General features: G+C 31.0%; 1 protein-coding gene and 1 long non-coding RNA gene across 5 annotated transcripts in view; one reads left to right on the forward strand and one right to left on the reverse strand.

Moving 5' to 3' along the window:
- The window catches only part of LOC118680080 (uncharacterized), a 62,719-nt gene extending 62,327 nt beyond the window's left edge, over positions 1-392 (forward strand). For both annotated transcript variants that reach the window (XR_011397952.1, XR_004975592.2), the window contains 2 exons: positions 35-127; positions 188-392. This is a non-coding gene — a long non-coding RNA (uncharacterized lncRNA). The remainder of the gene's footprint in view (positions 1-34; positions 128-187) is intronic.
- The window catches only part of LOC118680071 (trypsin-1), a 283,757-nt gene that overhangs the window by 210,690 nt on the left and 58,000 nt on the right, over positions 1-15,067 (reverse strand). The window lies entirely within an intron of this gene.

Consider the following 15,067-nt stretch of genomic DNA (forward strand, 5'->3'; position numbering starts at 1 on the left):
TAATACATAGTATATTAATTTCTCTATTTTGCAGATCACAAAACATCAACTGTCATCTAGTGAGAACTATTTCATTGTGGTCTTATTTTACTATTTTTCTTTACTAGAGTTTTCTCATATAATAAACGTAAGTTATTATTACGTTTCAAATAAATTATATGTTTAGTTAATCTTTATTTTTATTTAGGCATTTTAAATTCCGAAATATTCATGAACTGGAGAAACACGAACAGCAGAGCTTTTGAGAGGAGCAAGCATGGAATTAGGTGAAAATTTCTTTTCATAATTTATTATTTAATTATATTTTTGTTACACTCTGTTTTTTTATTTATGTATATTATTATAACCAATTTTTGTTAACAATTTTGAATTTATTAAAGAAATAAAAATGATATTATCTACTGCGTAAAGAATTTTTCCCTTGTGATAGATTTACAGTCATAACTGACAAATTGCAGCTATGAAAGCGTTTCAATCATCACTGCGTTTGCACAAGGCTCTTAAGGAAATGATAGAAAGTTTGTTCTACGCGCTGACAACATTTTTTCAGCTGTGGCTGTCATACAACCAGTCAGATAACTGTCACTGGTCTTATATGGAAAGTAGGTCAATATGTTTGTATTGTTAAATGTTGAATGCATGTGTATTGCATGCATATGTTTCTTTTGTGTTTGTTTTGTATTGTCTTGTTCTGTCTTATATGTGTTCTTATAATAGTTGGGATTACCTGTTTTCGCATAAATATTATAATTCAAGATCTTTGACAATGCTACAAGTATTATTACATATCACATACGTATAAATAAAATAACTGAATTATTTAAACATAGATATCTTTTAATTCATACTTAGAAGGAAGTAAAATGTACAAATACCGTAAGTTACAAATGTACATATTTTATGTAATAAAAAAAATACTTACATATTAGTCTATGGTATCTATAATAGATAACGCCTTTGGAAATATGTCTATTATAAAGACATGATGTAGCGTGATCTAACTCTAGCACCATCCCTAAAATTGGGATTTTCTGCAGCTTCGATGGCAATTTCGCAGGTTCCTCTATTCTATTTCAATCAAATATTTACAAATTTGTTTAAAAATATTAAAAAACACACAACTATTTGTTTATTGTAAGGGTTGCTTTCAGACAGTAGCATATGGAAACCCTCGCAAAATTCAAAAACCTGAAAATAGTGAGAATGGTGAATAAAGCTGATAGAAAACTAATCGGCAAATACACCAATTTCAAAAATAAGTAGGACCAAACAACACAAACTCACGAAATAACCCCACAATAAAATCAACAGAAACTAAAAATAACAAGATCGAACCGACCTTACGGAAATAGGCAAAAACTCCTCTCGAACCAAAAATTCTTACATGAGAACTCCAAATAACTCCATGGAAATAGATACACTTAAAAAAACTCAATAGAAACGGCACACTTTAATAGTAATTTCTAAATTTAAAAAATGATAAATACTCCACCATAATTGGTAGAAACCTCTTAATCCAACATAAAGTAGATATATGGTAATTAACGGAAAATATTATGCTAAAATTCTCGGAAAAACATTTTATTTCGAAAAATTGAATACATAATATTAACTTTGATATCAAACATCTCAATAATAAAGAATTGCATAAAGTTATTGCTCTACTGAAGAATTTTCACGACTTATTTTTTAAAGAGGGTGACATACCATCAGCAGCAAATAAAATTTGTCACGAAATAGTGACTACAACCGAAATCCCTTTATATTCTAAAATATATAAATATATATATATATATATAAAGGATCGATAGACAAATTAACGACATGTTGGAACATGGCGTTATTAGAAAGAGCGACTCACCGCTATGGGTCGTCGAAAAAAAAGCTTGATTATTCAGGAATAAAAAAAATACCGCATTGTCATCGACTAAAACAAATTTAACGAATTTACAGTTGACGATAAATACCCAATTCCGTATCTTAATTTAATACTAGACAACCTAAGTAGAGCACAATATTTCAGCCCTCTCGATCTCGCTAAAGGATGCCACCAAATTTTGGTGAAAAAAGACGACATGGCTCAAACTGTTTATTAAACTCCGAGAGGACACTTCGAATTTATTACAATGCCATTCAATTTTAAAAAATCATATAAATGAAATATGTATCGTTTATATCGACGACATTTTAAAACTCAGTACTTAATTAACTGGCTGATATTTTCTTCAAAATCGAATCATTGGGTATGCAATTTTTGCATAATCCCGAATAAACTTTCGATAAAACTCGGCCATACCGGGAAATGATTTTATTTGTTTGGAGCTTGGTGGTAATTTTAGATTTTGTAACATTGTTACTTTACAAGTATTTGGGTTTGGTTTTACTCCTTGAGCGGACAGGATATGACCTAAAAATTGTGTAAGTAAAGTTAAAAAGTATATTCAAATGTTTAAGAAAAGCAAAACTAAATACTCAAATAGGTAAATGTGACTTTTTGAAAAAAGAAGCACAATTTTTAAGGCATATCCTCAAGGAGTAAAACTAAACCCAAAGTTACTTTTTAAGTTATTCAAATGTTTAAGAAAAGCAAAACTAAATATTCAAATAGACAAATGTGACTTTTTCACAACGAATTCAATAACATAAAAGTAAAAAAATTCTTTGATAAAGAGAACATCAAGTCATATCGCTTAACCAAACAGTCATAGAGGCAATAGTGACATAGAAAGATTGAACAGCACAATCACAGAAAAAATAAGAACATTAAACTTAGAAGAATCGTCAAAGTCTATCTACAACAATACATTTCATAGGACAATAATATGCATCCCACTAGAAGTAAATAACCACACTATCAATCTCACAATAATTTATGAAAGACTATGTCAAGAAAATCTAAAACAAATCGACAAAATACATCAGAAGAGAAAGGAATGTACAGAAAATAGACGAGAAGGTTACATTATAGAAATCTCAGACAAAAAAACAACCTGCATTCAAAAAACCAAAATTAGAAGGTATGAAAAGGACATTTAAGCATGAAAGCTGTCAGCATTCATAACTAGCATAGAATATATATAAAATCGTTCAGACAATTAAGAAACAACAATCATATCCATAACATATACTATTAATACTAATGAATTAATCGAAGTTGTAAACACACTATTTGAATACATACATACTGAAACAAAGGTCAAACTCATTAGGAAGGTTTTCTCAAACATAGCTCAAAATTACAAAAATCAGGTATGTTTCAGCGAAAGGTTTACATTGGCTGCAAATTAATCATTTGATTGAAAATAAGATAGTCGGCGAATTAATGACACACAAACCGGTTGATTCCGTTACTAATCAAGATAAGATTATCATCTTAAAATTTTCAAAGAACAATCGGACCGATATCATAATGCCTAGCATTTTTAATATGTAAGTAGTTTGATTTACAAATATTTCAAATCACTGAAGGTATGTAGGTATACGAACCAAACTTACTTAGGACGAATCCTACAACCACGGCTTCTTCCCATATACCACAATTATAATTGAGTGCCTATGGCTGACTTTATATCAAAAATATGTGCCAATATGTGAGATATATTTTCGAAAATCAAAGAGAATATTTTTCTGGCCCTTGTACCAAAAATGGATCAAATCGGGTCAATATACCCCCTTGCCGCCATATATAATATCTATACAAATGTTAAAACATATTTTTCTGATAATAACATATACTGATGCTAAAAATGGATAAAGGTTTGTTCAAAAAGTATCACGAGTTTTGTATTTCTAAAGAAAGTTTTATTCCTGGATATCTATTTTCTCCCCTTCAAAGGAATCACCTCTATATATAATGCACTTATGGCAACGTTTTCAAACCTCAAAGCACTTAAAAGAGTAATTTTTCAATCTTGTTCAGTTCCTCCTTCGTTGCAGTTTTTATTTCCTCAATCGTAGCATAGCGTCGTCCTTTCATGGGCCTCTACAGTTTTGAGAACAAAAAAGTCACAGGGGGTCAGGTCTAGGTCAAATACAAGGCTTATTCAAAAGTTATCGCTAATTTTAAATGTTCACGGGCTACGTGCATCCCATCTTCACTGATATCTACTTACCTAATAGTGTAAGTGCATTATAACTAGGAGGGATTACTTTGAAGGCGACAAAATAGATATTCATAAATAAATAAACACTTTTTTAAGAAATACGAAATTAAATACTTTTTGAACACCATATACATATATATATATTCTTAATGATTTCCGATTATCTAGCTTACTTTTTTCTCATATGCCTTTTGGTTAAATATCTACATATTAAATTATTCTTATCTGAGTTAATAAAGAATCGCAGACAACGCAAAACAATAAAACGAAGTGAGTCTACTACCCTATAATACAAGTTAATGAGATTACAAATATGATTGTAATTCATGTACGGTGTCGAATAATGAATTTGTTGATCCTAGAAAATGGCGACAGTAAAAAATCTTCGGTTACTCCCTTCCTTGTATTGTATATTATTGAGTGTAGTACCCTCAAACTGGTAAAGTAGTATAAATGACAATGTTATTTAAGTATTGAAATATATAAAATATGGAACTTTATTTTTCTAAAAATAAATTTGTTCAAACCAGTAGATTTTCTACTAAACTGTTTGGTAGAAGTTACTGACAGATATCAGTTAAAATAATCATCTTTTATGATTTATGAAGAGCGAAGCAAGGCAGAAGGGACCCGAAATGTTATAATTAGGACTACGCAAAATATTATATAAAGAACTAGTAGTGAAACAGGTAATAATTGAATTTAGCTAGCTAATTGCATAGTTTGCGAACATGTCAACGTATCTTGGCACTTGTTAGGTTTGCTACCCAAAGCTGAATAATGTCCAAACAAAAAAGCTTGTAGGAAATGCAATATACAACCCGACGCCTACTTTGAGAGGTCATGGTTTTGTAAAAGGTAGGAGAATAATTGTATTAAATAACAAGGAGCCTTCCGGGTGGCTATTAAAACTGTGGAAGGTATTGAAGATATCTACTCCATGGTGAAGAGCCTACCGAAGTTATGTGACAATAAGCTGTGCCAAGGGAAGCTGTAATGTTTACAGAGTCCATCCGGGGGAGGTATTCCATCACGACAGCACGCCGGAAGAGGGTGTTATATTATTTACTTATTACTTACCGATCCAAACAGAGTTAAATCTTCGAATTAACAGTCCTTGGCCGGATAAAGTCCGGGTCAAAACAATTAATTGGATTACCGCCTAATTTTAGAAAATTTATGCAAGGATTTTCTTGTTTTATATCATTTAACTATAGAGAAGAATGAATTCATTTGGAGACTTGACTATGAACAAATAAGATGTACAGTATTAGTAATTTTTGACCCGCAGTGCCCAATCGAGTTGCATACTGATGCTAGTTCTCGTGGATACGGTGCCATCTTATTACACAAAATCAACAAGTGTCATGTCATCGAATATTTTAGTAAGGCTGCTCCAACTGCTGAATCACGGTACCATTCCTATGAATTTGAGACTCTTCCTATTGTTTTGTCTATAAAACATTTTCGCCATATTCTAACTAACAAAAACTAGTGGAAACATAGCAATCACAATAATTTTTTTAATCATTCACTTAATTGGCAATTATATTGTAAACAGATAAAAATCGATTGGAAAAATATGGATTTTTTTTACTACACCTAATTTTTTTATGCAACATTATTTTATTCATTACACTAAAACTTTTTCACTAAAAACTAAAAAATTAAGTATATTTAACATAAGTATTTACGTTTTTGTTTACAATTTACATGCTGTCTTATGCTTCTTCTTCTCATCTCAAAAGAATTACGCCACAAGACGGCGCTTGGCGTAATCGTGTATTCTGTCATTCTTGGTACCAAACCAATTAAGCACGCAAAAAAGTGAAGAGTTATATGTCAATATATTTTTATACTCTTGCAACATGTTAATACAGAGTATAATAGTTTTGTTCACCTAACGGTTGTTTGTATCACCTAAAACTAATTGAGATATATAAGGAGTTACAGAGAATAATAGTTTGTGTACCTAACGGTTGTTTGTATCACCTACACCAGTGGTTCTCAAACTTTTTTAATGACGGAACCCTTTTGGGAAGCAAAATAGTTGATGGAACCCTACAAAAAAACAATTGTTTTTATAAGTGTATTCTTTATTAATCAGCATAATAAAAGTAAAATGTAACAGTGACTAATTATTATTTACTCCACCACTTGGCAAGGACGATAATAGAAAACTTTAAAAAAGAAAAAGTCTAACTAGTGGGAGGTATGAAACTGTTTTTTATTTTTCATCAATTGGTTGATATCAGGTTTGATGGAAGAAAGTTGGAGTCTCATATCAGCTTCGGTGTCCAGTCTATTGCGATATTTTGTTTTTGTGGCTGCTTAAGTAGAAAATCCTGTTTCGCACAAATATGTAGTTGGGAACGGGAGAAGAATATCCAGAGCCATTTGGCCAAGCATTGCATATTCATCTTGGATTCTGCACCAAAAATCATTGAGAGGCGTCGTTTTGAATAGTGATTCATACTTGTATCGGATGACATTTCTAAAAGAGATTCATATATCTCGTTTAACATGTTTTCAGGCTTTTCCAAATTAGGTAAAAAAGGATTATGAATCCATGAATTCACTTTAATTTTTGCATTGTGTTCTTCGGGAAAATACTTTTCAAAAGATGCGCGCAACGAACTGAGATAATTGACCAATTCTGCAAACATATCATCTTCGAACATTTCTATGTTGCACATACGTATAAATAAAATAACTGAATTATTTAAACATAGATATCTTTTAATTCATACTTAGAAGGAAGTAAAATGTACAAATACCGTAAGTTACAAATGTACATATTTTATGTAATAAAAAAAATACTTACATATTAGTCTATGGTATCTATAATAGATAACGCCTTTGGAAATATGTCTATTATAAAGACATGATGTAGCGTGATCTAACTCTAGCACCATCCCTAAAATTGGGATTTTCTGCAGCTTCGATGGCAATTTCGCAGGTTCCTCTATTCTATTTCAATCAAATATTTACAAATTTGTTTAAAAATATTAAAAAACACACAAATATTTGTTTATTGTAAGGGTTGCTTTCAGACAGTAGCATATGGAAACCCTCGCAAAATTCAAAAACCTGAAAATAGTGAGAATGGTGAATAAAGCTGATAGAAAACTAATCGGCAAATACACCAATTTCAAAAATAAGTAGGACCAAACAACACAAACTCACGAAATAACCCCACAATAAAATCAACAGAAACTAAAAATAACAAGATCGAACCGACCTTACGGAAATAGGCAAAAACTCCTCTCGAACCAGAAATTCTTACATGAGAACTCCAAATAACTCCATGGAAATAGATACACTTAAAAAAACTCAATAGAAACGGCACACTTTAATAGTAATTTCTAAATTTACACAATGATAAATACTCCACCATAATTGGTAGAAACCTCTTAATCCAACATAAAGTAGATATATGGTAATTAACGGAAAAGATTATGCTAAAATTCTCGGAAAAACATTTTATTTCGAAAAATTGAATACATAATATTAACTTTGATATCAAACATCTCAATAATAAAGAATTGCATAAAGTTATTGCTCTACTGAAGAATTTTCACGACTTATTTTTTAAAGAGGGTGACATACCATCAGCAGCAAATAAAATTTGTCACGAAATAGTGACTACAACCGAAATCCCTTTATATTCTAAAATATATAAATATATATATATATATATAAAGGATCGATAGACAAATTAACGACATGTTGGAACATGGCGCTATTAGAAAGAGCGACTCACCCTATAATAGCCCGCTATGGGTCGTCGAAAAAAAAGCTTGATTATTCAGGAATAAAAAAAAATACCGCATTGTCATCGACTAAAACAAATTTAACGAATTTACAGTTGACGATAAATACCCAATTCCGTATCTTAATTTAATACTAGACAACCTAAGTAGAGCACAATATTTCAGCCCTCTCGATCTCGCTAAAGGATGCCACCAAATTTTGGTGAAAAAAGACGACATGGCTCAAACTGTTTATTAAACTCCGAGAGGACACTTCGAATTTATTACAATGCCATTCAATTTTAAAAAATCATATAAATGAAATATGTATCGTTTATATCGACGACATTTTAAAACTCAGTACTTAATTAACTGGCTGATATTTTCTTCAAAATCGAATCATTGGGTATGCAATTTTTGCATAATCCCGAATAAACTTTCGATAAAACTCGGCCATACCGGGAAATGATTTTATTTGTTTGGAGCTTGGTGGTAATTTTAGATTTTGTAACATTGTTACTTTACAAGTATTTGGGTTTGGTTTTACTCCTTGAGCGGACAGGATATGACCTAAAAATTGTGTAAGTAAAGTTAAAAAGTATATTCAAATGTTTAAGAAAAGCAAAACTAAATACTCAAATAGGTAAATGTGACTTTTTGAAAAAAGAAGCACAATTTTTAAGTCATATCCTCAAGGAGTAAAACTAAACCCAAAGTTACTTTTTAAGTTATTCAAATGTTTAAGAAAAGCAAAACTAAATATTCAAATAGACAAATGTGACTTTTTCACAACGAATTCAATAACATAAAAGTAAAAAAATTCTTTGATAAAGAGAACATCAAGTCATATCGCTTAACCAAACAGTCATAGAGGCAATAGTGACATAGAAAGATTGAACAGCACAATCACAGAAAAAATAAGAACATTAAACTTAGAAGAATCGTCAAAGTCTATCTACAACAATACATTTCATAGGACAATAATATGCATCCCACTAGAAGTAAATAACCACACTATCAATCTCACAATAATTTATGAAAGACTATGTCAAGAAAATCTAAAACAAATCGACAAAATACATCAGAAGAGAAAGGAATGTACAGAAAATAGACGAGAAGGTTACATTATAGAAATCTCAGACAAAAAAACAACCTGCATTCAAAAAACCAAAATTAGAAGGTATGAAAAGGACATTTAAGCATGAAAGCTGTCAGCATTCATAACTAGCATAGAATATATATAAAATCGTTCAGACAATTAAGAAACAACAATCATATCCATAACATATACTATTAATACTAATGAATTAATCGAAGTTGTAAACACACTATTTGAATACATACATACTGAAACAAAGGTCAAACTCATTAGGAAGGTTTTCTCAAACATAGCTCAAAATTACAAAAATCAGGTATGTTTCAGCGAAAGGTTTATATTGGCTGCAAATTAATCATTTGATTGAAAATAAGATAGTCGGCGAATTAATGACACACAAACCGGTTGATTCCGTTACTAATCAAGATAAGATTATCATCTTAAAATTTTCAAAGAACAATCGGACCGATATCATAATGCCTAGCATTTTTAATATGTAAGTAGTTTGATTTACAAATATTTCAAATCACTGAAGGTATGTAGGTATACGAACCAAACTTACTTAGGACGAATCCTACAACCACGGCTTCTTCCCATATACCACAATTATAATTGAGTGCCTATGGCTGACTTTATATCAAAAATATGTGCCAATATGTGAGATATATTTTCGAAAATCAAAGAGAATATTTTTCTGGCCCTTGTACCAAAAATGGATCAAATCGGGTCAATATACCCCCTTGCCGCCATATATAATATCTATACAAATGTTAAAACATATTTTTCTGATAATAACATATACTGATGCTAAAAATGGATAAAGGTTTGTTCAAAAAGTATCACGAGTTTTGTATTTCTAAAGAAAGTTTTATTCCTGGATATCTATTTTCTCCCCTTCAAAGGAATCACCTCTATATATAATGCACTTATGGCAACGTTTTCAAACCTCAAAGCACTTAAAAGAGTAATTTTTCAATCTTGTTCAGTTCCTCCTTCGTTGCAGTTTTTATTTCCTCAATCGTAGCATAGCGTCGTCCTTTCATGGGCCTCTACAGTTTTGAGAACAAAAAAGTCACAGGGGGTCAGGTCTAGGGAAAACGGTGGCTGCGGCATTATTAATGTGTTTTTTTTTTGGTCAAATACAAGACTTGTTCAAAAGTTATCGCTAATTTTAAATGTTCACGGGCTACGTGCATCCCATCTTCACTGATATCTACTTACCTAATAGTGTAAGTGCATTATAACTAGGAGGGATTACTTTGAAGGCGACAAAATAGATATTCATAAATAAATAAACACTTTTTTAAGAAATACGAAATTAAATACTTTTTGAACACCATATACATATATATATATTCTTAATGATTTCCGATTATCTAGCTTACTTTTTTCTCATATGCCTTTTGGTTAAATATCTACATATTAAATTATTCTTATCTGAGTTAATAAAGAATCACAGACAACGCAAAACAATAAAACGAAGTGAGTCTACTACCCTATAATACAAGTTAATGAGATTACAAATATGATTGTAATTCATGTACGGTGTCGAATAATGAATTTGTTGATCCTAGAAAATGGCGACAGTAAAAAATCTTCGGTTACTCCCTTCCTTGTATTGTATATTATTGAGTGTAGTACCCTCAAACTGGTAAAGTAGTATAAATGACAATGTTATTTAAGTATTGAAATATATAAAATATGGAACTTTATTTTTCTAAAAATAAATTTGTTCAAACCAGTAGATTTTCTACTAAACTGTTTGGTAGAAGTTACTGACGGATATCAGTTAAAATAATCATCTTTTATGATTTATGGAGAGCGAAGCAAGGCAGAAGGGACCCGAAATGTTATAATTAGGACTACGCAAAATATTATATAAAGAACTAGTAGTGAAACAGGTAATAATTGAATTTAGCTAGCTAATTGCATAGTTTGCGAACATGTCAACGTATCTTGGCACTTGTTAGGTTTGCTACCCAAAGCTGAATAATGTCCAAACAAAAAAGCTTGTAGGAAATGCAATATACAACCCGACGCCTACTTTGAGAGGTCATGGTTTTGTAAAAGGTAGGAGAATAATTGTATTAAATAACAAGAAGCCTTCCGGGTGGCTATTAAAACTGTGGAAGGTATTGAAGATATCTACTCCATGGTGAAGAGCCTACCGAAGTTATGTGACAATAAGCTGTGCCAAGGGAAGCTGTAATGTTTACAGAGTCCATCCGGGGGAGGTATTCCATCACGACAGCACGCCGGAAGAGGGTGTTATATTATTTACTTATTACTTACCGATCCAAACAGAGTTAAATCTTCGAATTAACAGTCCTTGGCCGGATAAAGTCCGGGTCAAAACAATTAATTGGATTACCGCCTAATTTTAGAAAATTTATGCAAGGATTTTCTTGTTTTATATCATTTAACTATAGAGAAGAATGAATTCATTTGGAGACTTGACTATGAACAAATAAGATGTACAGTATTAGTAATTTTTGACCCGCAGTGCCCAATCGAGTTGCATACTGATGCTAGTTCTCGTGGATACGGTGCCATCTTATTACACAAAATCAACAAGTGTCATGTCATCGAATATTTTAGTAAGGCTGCTCCAACTGCTGAATCACGGTACCATTCCTATGAATTTGAGACTCTTCCTATTGTTTTGTCTATAAAACATTTTCGCCATATTCTAACTAACAAAAACTAGTGGAAACATAGCAATCACAATAATTTTTTTAATCATTCACTTAATTGGCAATTATATTGTAAACAGATAAAAATCGATTGGAAAAATATGGATTTTTTTTACTACACCTAATTTTTTTATGCAACATTATTTTATTCATTACACTAAAACTTTTTCACTAAAAACTAAAAAATTAAGTATATTTAACATAAGTATTTACGTTTTTGTTTACAATTTACATGCTGTCTTATGCTTCTTCTTCTCATCTCAAAAGAATTACGCCACAAGACGGCGCTTGGCGTAATCGTGTATTCTGTCATTCTTGGTACCAAACCAATTAAGCACGCAAAAAAGTGAAGAGTTATATGTCAATATATTTTTATACTCTTGCAACATGTTAATACAGAGTATAATAGTTTTGTTCACCTAACGGTTGTTTGTATCACCTAAAACTAATTGAGATATATAAGGAGTTACAGAGAATAATAGTTTGTGTACCTTACGGTTGTTTGTATCACCTACACCAGTGGTTCTCAAACTTTTTTAATGACGGAACCCTTTTGGGAAGCAAAATAGTTGATGGAACCCTACAAAAAAACAATTGTTTTTATAAGTGTATTCTTTATTAATCAGCATAATAAAAGTAAAATGTAACAGTGACTAATTATTATTTACTCCACCACTTGGCAAGGACGATAATAGAAAACTTTAAAAAAGAAAAAGTCTAACTAGTGGGAGGTATGAAACTGTTTTTTATTTTTCATCAATTGGTTGATATCAGGTTTGATGGAAGAAAGTTGGAGTCTCATATCAGCTTCGGTGTCCAGTCTATTGCGATATTTTGTTTTTGTGGCTGCTTAAGTAGAAAATCCTGTTTCGCACAAATATGTAGTTGGGAACGGGAGAAGAATATCCAGAGCCATTTGGCCAAGCATTGCATATTCATCTTGGATTCTGCACCAAAAATCATTGAGAGGCGTCGTTTTGAATAGTGATTCATACTTGTATCGGATGACATTTCTAAAAGAGATTCATATATCTCGTTTAACATGTTTTCAGGCTTTTCCAAATTAGGTAAAAAAGGATTATGAATCCATGAATTCACTTTAATTTTTGCATTGTGTTCTTCGGGAAAATACTTTTCAAAAGATGCGCGCAACGAACTGAGATAATTGACCAATTCTGCAAACATATCATCTTCGAACATTTCTATGTTGCACATACGTATAAATAAAATAACTGAATTATTTAAACATAGATATCTTTTAATTCATACTTAGAAGGAAGTAAAATGTACAAATACCGTAAGTTACAAATGTACATATTTTATGTAATAAAAAAAATACTTACATATTAGTCTATGGTATCTATAATAGATAACGCCTTTGGAAATATGTCTATTATAAAGACATGATGTAGCGTGATCTAACTCTAGCACCATTCCTAAAATTGGGATTTTCTGCAGCTTCGATGGCAATTTCGCAGGTTCCTCTATTCTATTTCAATCAAATATTTACAAATTTGTTTAAAAATATTAAAAAACACACAAATATTTGTTTATTGTAAGGGTTGCTTTCAGACAGTAGCATATGGAAACCCTCGCAAAATTCAAAAACCTGAAAATAGTGAGAATGGTGAATAAAGCTGATAGAAAACTAATCGGCAAATACACCAATTTCAAAAATAAGTAGGACCAAACAACACAAACTCACGAAATAACCCCACAATAAAATCAACAGAAACTAAAAATAACAAGATCGAACCGACCTTACGGAAATAGGCAAAAACTCCTCTCGAACCAGAAATTCTTACATGAGAACTCCAAATAACTCCATGGAAATAGATACACTTAAAAAAACTCAATAGAAACGGCACACTTTAATAGTAATTTCTAAATTTAAACAATGATAAATACTCCACCATGATTGGTAGAAACCTCTTAATCCAACATAAAATAGATATATGGTAATTAACGGAAAAGATTATGCTAAAATTCTCGGAAAAACATTTTATTTCGAAAAATTGAATACATAATATTAACTTTGATATCAAACATCTCAATAATGAAGAATTGCATAAAGTTATTGCTCTACTGAAGAATTTTCACGACTTATTTTTTAAAGAGGGTGACATACCATCAGCAGCAAATAAAATTTGTCACGAAATAGTGAATACAACCGAAATCCCTTTATATTCTAAAATATATAAATATATATATATATATATAAAGGATCGATAGACAAATTAACGACATGTTGGAACATGGCGCTATTAGAAAGAGCGACTCACCCTATAATAGCCCGCTATGGGTCGTCGAAAAAAAAGCTTGATTATTCAGGAATAAAAAAAAATACCGCATTGTCATCGACTAAAACAAATTTAACGAATTTACAGTTGACGATAAATACCCAATTCCGTATCTTAATTTAATACTAGACAACCTAAGTAGAGCACAATATTTCAGCCCTCTCGATCTCGCTAAAGGATGCCACCAAATTTTGGTGAAAAAAGACGACATGGCTCAAACTGTTTATTAAACTCCGAGAGGACACTTCGAATTTATTACAATGCCATTCAATTTTAAAAAATCATATAAATGAAATATGTATCGTTTATATCGACGACATTTTAAAACTCAGTACTTAATTAACTGGCTGATATTTTCTTCAAAATCGAATCATTGGGTATGCAATTTTTGCATAATCCCGAATAAACTTTCGATAAAACTCGGCCATACCGGGAAATGATTTTATTTGTTTGGAGCTTGGTGGTAATTTTAGATTTTGTAACATTGTTACTTTACAAGTATTTGGGTTTGGTTTTACTCCTTGAGCGGACAGGATATGACCTAAAAATTGTGTAAGTAAAGTTAAAAAGTATATTCAAATGTTTAAGAAAAGCAAAACTAAATACTCAAATAGGTAAATGTGACTTTTTGAAAAAAGAAGCACAATTTTTAAGTCATATCCTCAAGGAGTAAAACTAAACCCAAAGTTACTTTTTAAGTTATTCAAATGTTTAAGAAAAGCAAAACTAAATATTCAAATAGACAAATGTGACTTTTTCACAACGAATTCAATAACATAAAAGTAAAAAAATTCTTTGATAAAGAGAACATCAAGTCATATCGCTTAACCAAACAGTCATAGAGGCAATAGTGACATAGAAAGATTGAACAGCACAATCACAGAAAAAATAAGAACATTAAACTTAGATGAATCGTCAAAGTCTATCTACAACAATACATTTCATAGGACAATAATATGCATCCCACTAGAAGTAAATAACCACACTATCAATCTCACAATAATTTATGAAAGACTATGTCAAGAAAATCTAAAACAAATCGACAAAATACATCAGAAGAGAAAGGAATGTACAGAAAATAGACGAGAAGGTTACATTATAGAAATCTCAGACAAAAAAACAA

Source organism: Bactrocera oleae, chromosome 2 (genome assembly GCF_042242935.1).
Source record: "Bactrocera oleae isolate idBacOlea1 chromosome 2, idBacOlea1, whole genome shotgun sequence".
Classification (NCBI taxonomy): domain Eukaryota; kingdom Metazoa; phylum Arthropoda; class Insecta; order Diptera; family Tephritidae; genus Bactrocera; species Bactrocera oleae.